Below are 18,297 nucleotides of genomic sequence, written 5' to 3' on the forward strand. Positions count from 1 at the left end.
ATTTTAAAATAGATGTCTATTTTTATTAATAATATGTGTATTCCTTGTTTTCTTATTATTTTTATGCACCAGGACAAATTCCTTGTACATGTTGTAGCCTACTTGGCAATAAAAGCTGATTCTGAATAGCGGAAAAAAACAAAACACTTCAGTAGAGGACGATGTCTAATGCAAAGGTCTGGACAGTCAAACAAAATGAGGATTTGACAATTATAGCATGAAATGCTTGAGAGAGAAGGAGAGAGCTCATCACCTGCATGTCAAGCGCTGGTGGAAATCTGTTATGGTTCATTCGACGGTCACATCTCTGAGAGTCCGTCCACATTTACAGTTAAACAGTTCATGTCCGTCTTTACTTTCAAAATTAACCTTTAAAAGCCACGGCTTATTTAAAATGCTTGAGAATGAACTTTTAAGCTGTTATATGCAAAGTTTTGTGCAGGGTTTGTCAATATGGCATTACATGAACCGGGAAAAAAAGTTAAGAAATGTCATCAATTCAATCAATGGATTTCGGTGGCTGAAATGCACTTATTGTGTTTGACCCACATTAAAAAATTTAAATGCTTCCTTGAAATTTAGTAAATTTTTCTCATTTATGATTAATAGGTGTGTTTTAGAAAGGCTTTACAAATTTTGGTTTCCATGCAATTAGCCAAAAATCAACAGCAAAGAGTCTGACAAAAAAAAAACATAAAATCTTGATTGAAGCTCGTCAAAAACAAGATATGAAATCCATTAATGACTCATTTTCTGAATTATCAAAGGAGAATTCAATGTGTCTTTATCTTTGAGAATCAGGCATAGAAAAAAAGCATTTTTACTATTTAAACTAAGCACAAATAATGTTAGATACTATACTGTAGTTGTAGTCATTTGTACCTCAGTGTGCCTCATAACAAAAACAATAAAGGATTTTTTTTATTTTTGTAAAACAAAGGATATTTGTGTCTGTGCAACTAATTTTGAACATAAATCAAACTGACCACAAACATTTTTTTAAACTCAACAAAATGTTTAAGTCTCTGACAACAATAGATGTTTTATCCTTTTAAATGACACTTTCTTTTCTTCTTAGTGTTTAATTCGTATAATTGCATGGAAACAAATGAGGGCCAATTTGACAACACTGAAAACAAATGAGCTTTCGGTAAATGCATTCAAAATATTGATGACATCACCATGCACTCAAGCACTTTTGTCCAATCAGATGCCCACTATAATGAGAAGGCCCCGCCCACTGACACCAGCTGACTCTGATTAGCAGCAGCTTCCTGTTTCAACATGTAATGCATCAACACTTGTGAAGTCTGTAGGTTAGTAGCGTCTCTATAAAGTCAAGGGCAAGAGATGCTGAGATCTGAGTCTAATGACGTCTCACTGAGATCTGATGGTCAGTTTCTGTCTTGAAGATCTTCTGCCAAAAAGAGTTCATAGATCCTCAGTCAAATTCAAAGGAGAAATTTTGCCTTTTTTGCCACTTTTACAGCATTACTTTACCACTATCAGACCTTTCTGGGTCGAAAGAAACAAATATTTGTTTGAGGACAAAGAACACCCTAAAATAGACAAACAAACAAACATGCCTAAATCCATAATATCTAATATTTTCTGGAGACAAACACTTATCCTTAAAATTCAGTTCGTTTCACAAACATAAACAGCTGGAGGCCTATTAGTCAAAGAGCTAAATTCAACACCTAAAACCTGTAAGTCTAGAGGGATTTGAAAGCTCCCTGAGGCATCATGGGAACTGCTAAACCAGGGCGCACACATGCTGTTCCCTAATGAGTATGTCTAATGTAGTGATACCTTTTGTTCTATGACTAAGACGAGATGACATCATTAAACACTAAGGCTGCATTCGAAATCGCATACTAACAGCATATGACACAAGCTTGTTTCCGCACAGAATACAAAATAAAAAAGGTAATTGCGACTCACAATTCTGACATTTTATCTTAGAATTGTGCGAGTTGCAATTGCATGTTATAAAGTCAGAATTGCGAGATATAAAGTCAGAATTGCGAGATATGAAGTCAGAATTGCGAGATATAAAGTCAGAATCGCGAGATATAAAGTCAGAATTGCGAGATATAAAGTCAGAATTGCGAGATATAAAGTCAGAATTCCGAGATATAAAGTCAGAATTCCGAGATATAAAGTCAGAATTCCGAGATATAAAGTCAGAATTGCGTGATATAAAGTCAGAATTGTGAGATATAAAGTCAGAATTGTGAGATATAAAGTCAGAATTGTGAGATATAAAGTCTGAATTGAGTGAAATAAAGTCGCAATTGCGTGTTATAAAGTCAGAATTGCGAGATATAAAGTCAGAATTGCGAGATATGAAGTCAGAATTGAGTGAAATAAAGTCGCAATTGCGTGTTATAAAGTCAGAATTGCGAGATATAAAGTCAGAATTGCGAGATATAAAGTCAGAATTGAGTGAAATAAAGTCGCAATTGCGTGTTATAAAGTCAGAATTGCGAGATATAAAGTCATAATTGCGAGATATAAAGTCATAATTCCGAGATATAAAGTCAGAATTGCGTGATATAAAGTCAGAATTGCAAGATATAAAGTCAGAATTGCAAGATATAAAGTCAGAATTTATATAGTCAGAATTGCGTGATATAAAGTCAGAATTGCGAGATATAAAGTCAGAATTGCGTGAAATAAAGTTGCAATTGCGTGTTATAAAGTCAGAATTGCGAGATATAAAGTCAGAATTGCGTGATATAAAGTCAGAATTGCGTGAAATAAAGTCAGAATTGCGAGATATAAAGTCAGAATTGCGTGAAATAAAGTTGCAATTGCGTGTTATAAAGTCAGAATTGCGAGATATAAAGTCAGAATTGCGTGATATAAAGTCAGAATTGCGAGTTATAAAGTCAGAATTGCGAGATATAAAGTCAGAATTGCGAGATATAAAGTCAGAATTGCGTGAAATAAAGTTGCAATTGCGTGTTATAAAGTCAGAATTGCGAGATATAAAGTCAGAATTGCGTGATATAAAGTCAGAATTGCGAGTTATAAAGTCAGAATTGCGAGATATAAAGTCAGAATTGCGAGATATAAAGTCAGAATTGTGTGATATAAAGTCAGAATCGCAGATATAAAGTCAGAATTGCGTGATATAAAGTCAGAATTGCGAGTTATAAAGTCAGAATTGTGAGATATAAAGTCAGAATTGTGAGATATAAAGTCAGAATTGTGAGATATAAAGTCAGAATTGCGAGATATAAAGTCAGAATTCCGAGATATAAAGTCAGAATTGCGTGATATAAAGTCAGAATTGCGTGATATAAAGTCAGAATTGTGAGATATAAAGTCAGAATTGTGAGTTATAAAGTTTTTTTTTTTTTTTCTTCCCTGTTTTTATCTGTCTTTTTCCCTACACTTGGTCTTCACCTTGTGCTTAGTGTACTCCTGTATGCCCTCTGAGGGTGTTTTATGTTTCCTCTGCATCTTGGCATTTTATGTACCTTGTATCCATGTCTAACTTGTGCTTTTGTCTATCCTATGCTTATTCTTTCACTGTCTGTCCGATTGTACTGTCCATACTGTCAGTGAATTCAACCATGGATGTAATTGCATGTGTTTTTGTACTTCCTTGACTATACCAATTGTTACAGTGTCCTTGGGTACCTTGAAAGGCGCTTTTCTAAATAAAATGTATTATTATTATTATAAAGTCAGAATTGAGTGATATAAAGTCAGAATTGTGTGATATAAAGTCAGAATTGTGCAATATAACACAGCCCAGACATCTAAAACAAGGCAGAATTTGGGCTGTCAAAATTGTGACTTTTCACTGGTATCTAAAAATGTTGTCATTATCATGTGACCTACCAGCAGTTGCGTTGCTTCACTGTCATTCATAAATCCTCTCCCGTGGCCTCATGGGATAGTAAAGTGTTCATCATATTCACACTTCAGAAGTAGTAGGTACTATTTTCCTACTGTTTTATAAGTACTGTGAATTCAGACATACTTCTTTTGTCACATACTGTTCGCCTACTATATAGTAGGGAAGTATGCGATTTCAGATGCAGCCTAAATCTAAATTAAAAAGTCTAATGAGGAACCTGTGAAGGTTAATTTCACAGATGGTATTCCGATGACATTTGTGGATTTTTTTAGGGATTATTTGGCGTAAATGCCACAAGTATCCTCTGTGCCTTGATGACCTGTAGATTTAGATTAGCGAATGCATCCTAACCTAGCATGCTAAGCTTAATGACTGTTGTGTTCTGATCAGCGAGACTCATGTCCTGTGGAGAAGCGTATATGTGTGTGTCATTAGAGCGGATTTACTGCATGACGGCCACGCTCTCTGCATTATACATTACATGTGAAGTGGGGATCTGAAAATAGCACTTCTTGCACTTCTCAAAGAATCAGTCTGGGTGAAACATCAAGCCTGGCATCCGCACGCCTTAGTGCATTCTGGATCGATTCCCTGATCATGCAGAAAAGCACGCAGCTCCATTTATCGCTACGGTTCAGAAAACTGTGATTGAAATCACTTCTCAGAAAAGTTTTGTTTCATTTTCTTCTGTCTACCTGGCATAAAGTCCGCATTGCAGCTTATTCTGGTTAAAAACTCCCACTTAGACAAGAAAAGACTGACCAGTTAGTTTTGTTTTAATGTGCCACACTGCAAAATGATGCTCTTCCTTAGTGTTTCTGTCTTGTTTTCCAGCACAAATATCTAAACATTCTGTCACAATTATGTTCTGTCTTGTCTTGTTAGTCCCTGATTAGTTAACCTTCATCTGTCTGTTTCAAGATACATTTACTGGAGAAGAACAATGACTGAAGATATATAAAAGTCTTGTTTTCGGAAAAAATGCATCAAAATGAAGTGAGTTTATGCTTAAAACAAGAACAAATATCTGCCTATAGAGTCAGAAAAATGAAACTTGGTTCAAAGGGAAAATAAGATTATTTTTCTGATGCCATTGATTAATCAGAAATAAAATGTCCAGTATGCAAATAAAAAGGTCTCAAATACTGATGTTAACATTAATGTAGCAAATTAGCTCAAAATAAATATTAATAATCAATCATAACTTGTAATAATTAATTATGAATATTTGGATCTGTTAACAGAATTAATTTAATGTAGTAAAATTAATATTACAATCAATCAACCTGTTCGTCACGTGAACACTCAGGGCCCTATCTTGCACCCAGCGCAATTGACTTTGTACACCGACGCATGTTTCATTACTATTTTGCACCCGCGCACAGCGGACTTTTCCCTCCACAGACGCACGCTGGTAAATTAGGGAATGAACTTGCGCTCCCGGGGGCGGTTCAGTGAAAAGAGGAGGCGTGTTCCGGCGCAAATGTTCCCTGGTGCTATTTTGCAGTTTCAGAAAACAATTCCGCCACTGACCAGGAAAAACCTCGTCTAAAGGCGTTGCGCATGATATTCAGATGCTATTTTAAGGGCACATGCTTGGCCATAATGTAGCGTGTGCACAACACGCATACACTTTGTTTCTCTCATCTACATACAGACGCAGCATTTCACATTTTTAGAAAACCATACATTATTACAAGGAACAATATTAACACACGAGGGAAATCATTTTGGTGTCCATGAAGATGTGAAAAAATAGGCATAAATCTAGCTTACACATTTACCCAAATTATCATACGCCTGTTTAACCGAAGCTAATCTGGGTGTGTTTCTCCATCCCCAATGTCACTTCTCTGTGTTTTACGGCCCTGACGAGAACGTCGGTCTCCTCGGCTGTGAACCGCTCCTGCAAATCCGCCGTTATAATAGCAATCCGCCATGGATCAAGCGCGCCTGCTCTTAAAGGGAATGTGAGATGTCGCTCTGATTGGTTTTTTTCACGTTACGCCCAAACCACACCTATGAGTAATGAAGCGACTTCAGACCAACACATTTTAGATTTGCATCAGGCGCAAGAGTCATTTATCCCGGCGGTATAATAGCAACAGCGCCCGAGATCCGCCCACAAAGTTACTTGTGTTTCACGCTTGATACTTGCGTTTCAGATCGTTAAAATAGAGCCCTCAGTGTTAATTGTTTATTAATTCTAAGAAATGATAATTTCTGGGGAAGGGAAATGTCTTTCTTACTGTACAGTACTACTAAAAGCCTATAGTCAAAATCTAAATCGTAAAATAAACTTTGTTTCAAGCAGAGAATCCGAACCAAATATGTATTGTGCACAAGTTTTATTAACTAAATTACAAACATAACTAATCTAAACACACATACACACAAAAATGGAGAATGACAGTATGGAAACGGAACTATGGAAAAGATCCATCTAACTATGAAAAGAACCATCAGCTTATTATTTTCAGATCACCTCATTAAATGTGTCCTTGCATGGCCTTTGCAGTGAAAACATTTCGTGAAGTTCCTGAAGAAGGATTTTGATGGTGCCATGAGTTTCAAACGATTTCTTCTGCATTTAAGGGAAAAAAATGGTTTGTTTGACTCTGTTCGGTTGAAGGTTTTCTCTCTCTCCATGAGCACATGGCTGGAGTGCAGATTGTGTCCTGCTGGCCCTGGGCCAGAGAAGCCACGCAGAGCAACCAGGAGAAGAGAGGAAGTCTGAAGAGTTGATGGTTGTCCATTCAGTGATGGTAAAGTTGCAGTTTTCTTCTGAGCTGGAATGAAGAAATTACAGTCTGACTCTTTTGGGACATAGAGACATCAACCTGAAGAAGCAGCAGTAGAAGCACCAGGAAAAGAAGAGAGGGAATTTGTCTCTAATAAAGCCTGAGAAAGGCCCCACCTCTCCGGGTTTGCTTGACCAATGAGAAGGGTGGAATTTCCAAGCGGGAAAATTCCTCTGTTGGCGATTTATGGATCTTTTGTTTTAAGCGTGCTCGTTTGCATGTGCAGCTGGATTGGTTGCTGATGAAGAAAGATTCTTGTAATCCTAACATGTTGTGCAGATATCAACATATCATATACACAGTCATTTCAATCTTCAAAGTACCAATTTATAGAGACCAAACATGGTATAGGTGAGGTTACACTGACCATTGAGTCTATTGTAAAATACACAGTATCAAAAAATAATAGTATTAAAAGACATTACACAAGACAGTACATCATTCACAAAATGTTCTGGGATGCATGTTGATTTATAGATCAGTTTGTCTATAAATGAATGCAGGAAAGTCTGTTTTAAGGTCTGTAGGTTCAGAGACTTAACTGCATGTTACTTACAATTAAATGTATTGTTTAAATTTACACTGAATGGAATTGGTTGAACTCACATACATCTTTACATGTAATCTCATAATTATTTCTATTGTCTTAAGTATAGGTTAAAGTATAGTGCCAAATGACAAGCATTTTTGGTAAATACAAAATATTTTACAAATACTTTCATATGTTTGTAAATACACAAAGTAATTTAGTATATGTATGGACTTTGAATGTAATAGCGAATAACACACTATAGTTAAAATTACTTTACATGACATTAAGATTATTAAAACAATAATTTAAAGAGTACTTTAAATAAATCTTTGAATGAAAAATAAAAGTGGAATCTCTTTAAGTGCACTTTAGTGTTTTTAAAGTACACTAAATGCACATTCAATACAAATGACTGCACTTCTTTTTTTCCTCATAATATGCCTAACTAAACTCACATACACCTCCCCCTCTCTCTCTCTCTCTCTCTCTCTCTGTCACACAACACATGATGCATGATTGTTGATTCTAACTTGTAAAGAGCAATACCCTGCTGCATTGCAGTACTGCAAGTTTGAGGTCTTTAATTATGAAGATTATACAGCACACACACAGGCTGGGCCATATGCAGCATTATAATTAATCATATAGTGTCTGTGCTGAGAGAGATCCAAAATAACAGATTCCTTTGGTGTTTGTTTTCTCTTTGCCTTCCTGAAAAACCCTGAAAATCCAATGCAAATCCTCAGAGTAAAACACGTTCGTATCAGTGAAAAGCTCCTTTTAGTCTCATTCCCCAGAACTGACCGTCTCTTCAGAGGACAAAACTGCCTGACCGAACACAGCAGACCGATTGACGTTAATAAGACTGAACAATTTTGTCACATGTAACACAATTTGCAGATTATAAAAGACTACTTTTGTCCTAAAACCAGGTACACTCTGCATTTTGCCACAATTTTGTCAACTGAAGTGACATCATTTACCCTTATTAGCTGATAACTGATTATGTTTGAAATGGACACATTTCTACCATAGCTCTTCTCTCTGAGAAAACCTCAGGCTGAAATCTACACTGATCTATTGATGTTTTCAGACTGTGGAAAAAAACTAGCCACCTGGTGTTTTCAATCTCATCTGAAATTAGGTAAAACATTACAAGTAACATGCATAACATAATCAGATTACTTTTGTGATGTAAGGAGTGAAGTAACGCTTTACAAGGAACATGCCAAACGTAATCGGATTACTTTTTGTTGTAACAAGTAACGCATTATTATTATTTAACATATCTTTATTGCGAGGATTAACCCCTTGAGATGAGACATCTCGTTTTCAAGGGGGTCCTCCAGTACATCAAAGCAAAAAAGAACCAAAACAACAGAGCAAATATCACAGTCAAAGACAGCACAACAAAACACAACAACAAACACACACCAGCTCACAATGCTCAACCCCACCCCACCCAGCACGAACCCCACAAGTGACATGACAAAAAAAAAAAAACACATGACTAGCATTGCACAAGATCAAGAACTAAGAGTAACACAAACAAGAACATTGATGATGATAAACAACAATAATAATATTGTATTACAAGTAACATGCATAACGTAATCAGATTGCTTTTTGATGTAATGAGTAAAGTAACGCATTACAAGTAACGTATTACATAATCAGATTACTTTTTTTGATGTTGAGTAAAGTAACGCATAACAAGTAACATGCATAATGTAATCAGATTACTTTTAGATGTAACGAATAAAGTAACACATTACAAGTAATGTATTACATAATCAGATTACCTTTTTGATGTTGAGTAAAGTAACGCATAACAAGTAACATGCATAATGTAATCAGATTGCTTTTTGATGTAATAAGTAACGCATTACAAGTAACGTATTACATAATCAGATTACTTTTTTTGATGAGTAAAGTAACGCATAACAAGTAACATGCATAATGTAATCAGATTACTTTTAGATGTAACGAATAAAGTAACACATTACAAGTAACGTATTACATAATCAGATTACCTTTTTGATGTTGAGTAAAGTAACGCATAACAAGTAACATGCATAATGTAATCAGATTACTTTTTGATGTTGAGTTAAGTAACGCATAAGTAACGTGCATAATGTAATCAGATTACTTTTAGATGTATCAAATAAAGTAACGCATTAAAAGTAACGTGCATAACATAATCATTACTTTTTTGCTGTAACGAGTAAAGTAACACATTACAAGTAACATGTATTACATAATCAGATTACTTTTTTGATGTTGAGTAAAGTAACGCATAATCAGATTACTTTTTTGATGTTGAGTAAAGTAACGCATAACAAGTAACGTGCATAATGTAATCAGATTACTTTTAGATGTAACGAATAAAGTAACACATTACAAGTAACATGTATAACGTAATCACATTACTTTTTTGATGTTTCGAATAAATGAATGCATTACAAGTAACATGCATTATATGCTCAGATAATCAGATTCATGTATGTTACATGTGCAGTAGCAGCAGCATGTCTTAAATGCTCACAGCAATGTCTGTGAATATTTTGGCAGTAGAAAGTCTCTGTACTTGCTCTGCAGAAGCAGCAACGCAGCAGATCTATTCCGGCAAAACCAAATATCCATTGCCATACCAATCTCCCGAGAATTGTCATGACAGAAATACATTTATTTACAAACAAAAAAGTTACTGCATACAATACATAAAATCTGACAGGCAGCTATCAAATAGGGTAGTATAAATCAGAGACCACACAGTTTTGGAATAAATAAATAAAAAGATCATTCTTAATAATTCCCGACGTCCTGAGGTAGGAGACATGAATATATCCATCACGCGCTTCTGAACCCAATAACATCCTCTGAATTATAGCATAATGAATATTTTCCTTAACTCTTACCACATACAGATTGCATACGACACGGACACGGTAAATAAAACAAATCAAAATACCTGTAGGGAACACGATTCTAATATATATTCTAATGCACATTATATTATTCATAAACACAAATCCACCGCAAATAACTGTGTGTCCCGGTGTAACATGAGCGTGATGTGAAATGAAACATCCTCCTGATTTGAGTTTTTGATTATGAATGACTCAGACAGATTGTTTTGTCTGTCACCGCAGGCGCTGTTGTGTCTCGTGTCGTCTTTGCTTGGGTTCATGAACCTGTAAAATGGGGGACGTTTCTGAGAGTATAGATTAGAGAGCAGAGCACTGTCTGCATAATAACACAGAGCCGCTGGATGAAGCTTAAAGGGTTAGTTCACCCAAACATGTAAATTCTGTCAGTAATTACTCTCCCTCATGTTGTTCCAACCCCTTTTGTTCATCTTCAGAACACAAATTAAGATATCTTTGATTAAATCTGAGAGCTGTCTCACTCCTCCATAGGCTTCTCTATTATTGAAACTTGCCGGCCCAGAAAGTTAGTAAAGACATCGTTAAAATAGGCCAAGTGACTACAGTGGCTCAAGCTTAAGTTTATCAAGTGACGAGAATACTTTTTGTGCACAAAAAAAAACTAAAATAACGACTTTATTCAACTCTTCATGTTCTTCTGTGTGTCTCTGAGTGAGTTCACATAGTGTTCACATAGCGTAACAAGCGCAGCGCTTCTGGGTTGTACGTCAGAACGTAGGAACGTTATTTTATTTAGAATACATAGAAATGTTATTTAGTTTATCAAGAGGTTTAACCCTTAAAGACCTAGAACATCTTTGGAGCACCTGACTCGCCTGCTCTTTTTTGTTTTTCTAACCCATTATAGCAGTCACTTGAGGAGAACTTGAAGTTCTTGAAGTTCTGAACTCTAGCTCATTTAAATTCCCAATTTTGCATTTATTTAGCATCGTTTTTGAAGAGTGCGCATGTGTGAACGAGCTCTAGTACGTAAGAACGAGTCTATGATTGAATCTGTAAATAAAGCAAAATAACTTTAAAAAAAAAGAGAATAGTCCTCAGATGACATGTCCATAATTTATAGCAAATCATAGCGTTAATTCGGTCTCAAATAGATTCATTAAAAGTAGTTATTACTCCAACACCTGCGTGACGTCATAAACCAACGTGGTTGAATGACAAATTTCTGACAATATGGTTTCGGGAAACAGTTGAGACTCGCTAGTTGATTTCTTCAATGATGCATCGCACTATGATAGTGAAGCAGCGAGTTACGCCATTGTACGGGAAACACACCCCAGTTTAGTTCCTGTCTCTATGAAGCCCCTCCTTCTGAAAAGCACACTGTGCTCTGATTGGTCGGCTGGAGCAGTGTGTTGTGATTGGTCGAGCGCTTCAAGTGTGTTTGGGAAATGTCCCGCTCCTAATTACCATAACCGCCAGTTTAACACTAACTCAACTGGGCCCCGCCCCTTTATTCTGCATATTAATTATTATAATGAGGAATATTGTGACGTGTTCGATCCCGGAGAAACTCAAGACTACAATGAGTTCAGAAACACTGACACTGATATAGAGAAGAACTTTTTCATTCTCATACAGCAACATTACAAACTCAAAAGAAAGCTGAAAAAAGCACAATATGTCTTCTTTAATATGCTCATAAACTGAAAAGCACAACTGCCAAGGGAATCTCTGGATGCTGACACTCTTCAGGGGTTTAGGACTCAAAAACACGAGGCGGGAGTGGATTCAGTGCCTTCATTTGTCATTCATAATGTGTCTTACGAGATAACATGCCTCCGAGTTTCCAGCCAAGACTTTTTCCTTGAGGAAGCGAGACTGATTACCTAGAATTGGGAATGAGAGCATTGTCAAGAAACACTTTCACAAATTATGCACAGAGCTCGTGACTCCAGACTGAAAGCCGAGGCTCATGAGACGCATAAAAGTAGCACAGCTATGAAGGAAATCACTTATGCAAATATATATCTGATTGCTTAATGACTGTATTGACCAATCACAATCAAGTGTTCCAGAGACGCGTTTTGATTGTTTGAAAATGTTCTTGAAACATTATGTCCATTGTTTCAGTACTCACTAGTCACTAGTTAGTCTTTAACCTGGAACAAACTAAGTGACCATAGTATGGGACCTTTTATGAATTACAACATTAACACTCTCATTTTTTATTAATTAATGTGAAGCTGCTTTGAAACAATCTATGTTGTACACTGTTCAACAAAAGTTCTTCTCTATATCAGTGTCAGTGTTTCTGAACTCATTGTAGTCTTGAGTTTCTTCCGGGAACGAACACGTCACAATATTCCTTATTATAATAATTAATACGCAGAATAAAGGGGCGGGGCCTGGTTGAGTTAGTTAGTAGTGTGTTAAACTGGTGGTTATGGAAAGGGGCGGGACATTTCCCAAACACACTCGAAGCGCTCGACCAATCACAACACACTGCTCCAGCCGACCAATCAGAGCACAGTGTGCTATTCAGAAGGAGGGGCTTCATAGAGACAGGAAGTAAACAGAGCGTTACTGACAGACTGGGAAGAGAGGAGCCGCAACAATGGAGAATATGAGGAAGATAATCAACATTCAAGCAGGAAAACCTGTTCTAGTAGAGATTAACAACAACATCAAGACTAAAAGGGCATAATGGTCCTCTTACAGATTGACATGTGGCTAAGAAGCACCAAAACACAATTTAGTTTGACTTTGCACAGAAAATGTAAAAAATACTGATTGTTTTTCAAATAATTATTTAGTTGGCTAACGATGCTTTTGGGAAACACACCCCAGTTTAGTTCCTGTCTCTATGAAGCCCCTCCTTCTGAAAAGCACACTGTGCTCTGATTGGTCGGCTGGATCAGTGTGTTGTGATTGGTCGAGCGCTTCGAGTGTGTTTGGGAAATGTCCCGCCCCTAATTACCATAACCGCCAGTTTAACACACTACTAACTAACTCAACCAGGCCCCACCCCTTTATTCTGCGCATTAATTATTATAATGAGGAATATTGTGACGTGTTCGTTCTCGGGAGAAACTCAAGACTACAAACATTGCTTATTTTTCTGTGAATGTAAAAGGCATTTGTAAATTAGAACCAATTAGCACGAGCCATCTGGTAACAGGCGACTGCCAACAATCAATAAAACCCATTAGTATTCACACAATAAAGCGACTAAAGTTGTTTAGCAAGAGGTTTTTAAATAAAAAGGCCAATGTGAGGAGATGGATTGTGCCGCTGCCAGTCTTGATCACTTATTTCTGGGAGTTTTTATACACATGAGCAACTTCATCATCTGCGTTTATGTAGGGGGAGATGGTGTAACATGGGGAGAGCTGTAACACCATCAATTCCACCAATTAGTGATAAGATACGAGTCATGTGATCACTTCAGTATTTTCCTACTTCCTCCCCGATCCATCATGGTGATTGTCAAGGCTGGAAATGCAGAATATATAGAGAAAAACTGATTTTGAGGTCAAAAAGTAAATTTTATATATATTTTTTTACTATAATACTATACTATTCCAATACTATATTTTGTTTAGTATCTTAAAATAAAATTGTATGACTTATATTAGATTAAATAGTAGTTTCTTAGGCAATATGTGATGCATTTCCCCCCTGCTAATATCAAACCACTATGTTTACACAGCTAAACATTGGATATAGCCAGGTGAAAATGTCTTGTTGAATCTTGTAAAACACTTAATGTTAAGGTCTGAATGGAACCCATTTAGGCTACCCATGAGCATTAATACAGAGGCAGGAAGAAGTACTTTAGAAACCTGTCTTTATTAATTATTATTGCAGAGATGGGGTTTGGGGCTGGGTCCGTGGGACTGTTTCTGGGGGTTCACTTTTTATTTTGCTTACCTTTTGTCTTCTGCATTCTCCTTACCATTGTCTCCTGTTCTTCCCTCAGACTCGTCCCCCAGAAACAGTCCCACGGACCCAGCCCCAAACCCCATCTCTGCAATAATAATTAATAAAGGCTGGTTTCTAAAGTACTTCTTCCTGCCTCTGTATTAATGCTCATGGGTAGCCTAAATGGGTTCCATTCAGACCTTAACATTAAGTGTTTTACAAGATTCAACAAGACATTTTCACCTGGCTACACCCAATGTTTAGATCTGTTGTGGTATTATGCAAATTAGCACATACGTAATTAGATTATGCACCGTTTGTCCATGTTAAAGGAGAACTCCGGTCAATTTTAACATTGAGCTCATTTTTTTGTATTACTTATACCTGTGTTTACATCCTGTTTTCGGTCAAAGTCCATAGTAATCGATTGTCGAGTTCACGCGCATTGGTTTAGTACCTATGATCATGCGCGTGAACTCAGTGTTGGGGAGTAGTTAACTACAAGTAGCGACGCTACTAACTTAACTACATTTTTCAGTAGCTTGGCAGTAGCTCAGTTGCTTTTTAAACAGTGTAGCTTTTCCAGTAGCTAACTACTTTTTGCAGCAAGTAGCTGTGTAGCTCGAGCAAAAGCTACATTGCGTTTTGTCGAGCCTGCGCGAATCAGCGTGATGCAAGGATATTCTTCTTCTTGTTAGATTACAAACTAATTTTTTGCCATTACCGCCACCTGTTGTTTAATCACGCATCTTGCGGCTAACGGTTCACTGACGTACAGAAGTGGGTTGACACACCCATATTATCCATGATGGAGCAAGACGTGGCGACAGATTTGGAGGACGGAGAAACAACTAACGTTAATTACCCATGGCCTTAATTGTCCAAGTTCATGTCTCTCAAATAAAAATGTGAGTGTTGTGTGTAATAAAACAATACTCTTTGAAATCATAATTGTATTGCATTGTTTTAAATACTAAATATTTTACTTAGAACATTCCTCAGACACTTATTCAGTTATTTATAATATGCGTTGTTCAAAAAAATCAAAAGTAGTTTCAATGTAGCTAGCTACTTTTTGATAGTAACTTGTAGTGTAGCTAACTACTTTTCCAAAAGGGTAGCTTGACTGTAGTTTAACTACTTTAACTTACGAGTAGCTTAGCTTGTCTAACTACAGTTTCAGAGTAGCTTCCCCAACACTGCGTGAACTCGACAATCGATTACTGTGGACTTTGACCGAAAACAGGATGTAAATACAGGTATGTGCGATGGCTGAATAAACATAATTTTTTATTAATATCTTTCACATCTACTGTAGTCAGATTCACCCACGTTCACTCTAAAGGAATCACTCACATGACCTGTGCACTTGTAATGACACATCAAGGATGTTAAGAGGCTAAAAGCAGGTTTAAAACTTGCCCCATTGAAGTCAACAGGGTGCAAATTTTAAAAAGAGGATAACACGGTGTAGGCAACACAGATTTTTGTCGTTGTTCTCTGTATTGACAGCACTCCAAATGTACAAAAAAATGAGCTCAATGTTAAAATTGACCGGAGTTCTCCTTTAACAAATAATAAAAAAAAAAAATGTAATACATTTTTTTGTTTGTCTTGATGCAAGTAATCAACTCAGTAATTTTCATGGTGATATCTAAAGGTTAAAATCTTTACCCTATTCACGAAATATAATGAATAGGCGTATGAATAGGCTATATTTGGGTCTTTTTCGAAACTTTCCCTACAGTGATTCTTCTGGACTTTTTCCCCCCTTACTCAGGACATATTGAGGATAGAAAATCAGTTGAGTTTGCTTCTGTTGCAATTTGTTCAAGGTTGACCCCCATTTTGGCTTAAAATGACTGGACTATAGGGCATGGAAAAGAAAGAGTGACAGAAGTGTCTCTCTGCCAATGTTTTATATAAAGTGGTTTGCATGGAGCAATTTAACAACTCAAAGCCAAAGTAGTGTTTATTAAGTATACCGTTAAGTACGTTTGTTTAGTAGATTAGGTTACACTTTATATTAAGGTGTCATTGTTACAGTGTAATTATACATTTAAGTACTGTGTAATATTAATTAACAGCATGTACTCACTATAGGGTTAGGATGAGGGTTTGGTTGAGGGTTAATTGCATGTAATTATGCATAATTTATAGTTATTACTACAGTAATGACATGTAACATATGTGACACTGTAAAATAAAGCGTTACCGTAGATTAAGTTACACACACATTTTTTGTCAGACCTAAAGATGTACAAAGATGTTATAGTACATTGTAGTAGCCTAGTGTTATTATTAAGTGTACTGTTAAGTAAGTTTATTAGACAAATTTAAACACACACACACACACACACACAGGAGTCAGACAGACATAGTCTGTTATTGAGAGAGAGAGAGAGAGAGAGAGAGAGAGAGAGAGAGAGAGAGAGAGAGAGATTGTTCTTTTATTTCAATAAATCTGTTTTTGAACAATATCATATGGTATGGCATCCATTTTGACTTCTTTTGTCTATTGTTACAGATTATTTGTGCCTCTTGTCAAATTTAATGAATTAAAATAAACTAAAGTAACACGATTGTTTAATATTTTGTCACAACTTAATTTAATTGTGTTCAATCAACCTAATATATTTAAAACTGAAGTTTACTTAATTAATTTGTGTGAAAACTACATGAATCATTTTTGTTGAGGCAGTGGATCTGTAGTTCCCAGCATGCTTTGCAAGGGACTGCATTAGGAGGGTAAATTTAGCGATTTAAGTGTTATTTTATGTGTTTTTCTGTAAATGGAAAGATGTAGTTAGTTAATGTTAGTGTTTAATATTCAGTTATGTTAGAAACTTAGAGGACTTTCTGTAATGTTTTTGAATTTTGTGGTTCCCATTATGCAGAAGAGTGGCGAATGTGTTTAGTCTAGGGCTGTGGGCACTCAGTATAAATGCATTAAACCTCTTTCGCAGACTTGCATAAGTAATATTCAATATTACTCTGTAAAAAGTGGTTTTAATTTAAAGGAGACATATCATGCTTTTAAATCGTTCCTTTTTACATATAAGTCATACATTTGTAGTCTATATAAAGCGGAACTGCAATGCTTGGGTCTGAATTCCTCATTATTATAGCTCCACAGGCCCCTTTTCTACCCTTTTTCTGATGTGCGTCTGAGAGCAACTCGTTTTGGTGCGGTCTCTTTAAATACAATTGAGACACTTCATACCCCGCCCCCTCTCCAGGTGACACTCGGTTCAACTCCACCCCGTTCGGCCATTTTTGTAGTTTGATAGCAGAGATACGATTATCTAGCGGCACAGAAACTTTTTATTCACACGTTATTAACAAAATGTCAACAACGGAAGACTTGTCCAGCCAGCCTTACATGTTCGAGCCAGAGTCGGAGCCGGAGCGAGATGAAAATTAAGACGACGAGCCTGCAGAACAACGTCTTCATATGGATGTATCGCAATGGTGTGTTACTGTATTTACACATGAAACTTTGGTCTTCCGACCTTTTACCACCGTGTCGATTTATTTTGATTAATATGTGCGAGGGAGAGAGAGCAAGACAGCGTCTAGTTTGGAGACGGTGTCTTGTTTACACTTTCGCCTGGCTCCGAAGAGAGAGAGAGTGCGTGCGCGCGACCGGGTCTCTCTCTCTCTGCTCGTTCTTTCAGTTAAACATGCGCCCTGTCACAAGCGCAGCAGTTCATCTACATTAGACGGTGTAATGAAGCGTGTGGGTTACTACATCCAACAACCGAACATTTTAACTTACCCTCTCGTAACTTCTGCATCCTTTAGCTTGGACTACAAAATTGCAGCGAGAAATAAAAATGGCGGATTGCTCGAAGTGTTGGGCTGGAAGTCAATGTCCTTATTTGGCAGTTCCGCTGCAAATACTGTGACGTAATAGTTCACAAAACGTCATAGATAACAGAAAAATCGGAACAGGTTGAAAAATAAGGCCAAAACAGAATATAAAGATATCAACGAAGCACCTGAAGAGAATAATTTCAACTTTTCTGTACTTCTAAACACTCCAAATATACAACAAAATGCATTTAAGGGCTAAAAAAAGTGGATTTAGCATGAAATGTCCCCTTTAATTGAACACTAGTAGCTCCTATCACTGGAAATAACAAATTAGCTAAAATTATAATAATGGCGATTTTAGGCAGGACAAAAATTTAATGTAGTCAACCAGACCAAACTTTATCTAGCAGGAATGACTAAATTAATTTAAGTTCATTCAACAAGATTACAATAAATCGTTTC

At 36.5% G+C, this 18,297-nt stretch overlaps 1 long non-coding RNA gene across 1 annotated transcript in view; it reads left to right on the forward strand.

Annotated features, from left to right (window-relative positions):
* Positions 1-14,122, forward strand: part of LOC307151631 — a 44,016-nt gene extending 29,894 nt beyond the window's left edge. Inside the window, exon 3 of the long non-coding RNA XR_013819913.1 lies at positions 14,078-14,122. This is a non-coding gene — a long non-coding RNA (uncharacterized lncRNA). The remainder of the gene's footprint in view (positions 1-14,077) is intronic.
* The last annotated feature ends 4,175 nt before the right edge of the window (positions 14,123-18,297 follow it).

The sequence above is a fragment of the Squalius cephalus genome (genome assembly GCF_949319135.1).
Source record: "Squalius cephalus genome assembly, chromosome: 23".
In the NCBI taxonomy this organism is placed as follows: Eukaryota; Metazoa; Chordata; class Actinopteri; order Cypriniformes; family Leuciscidae; genus Squalius; species Squalius cephalus.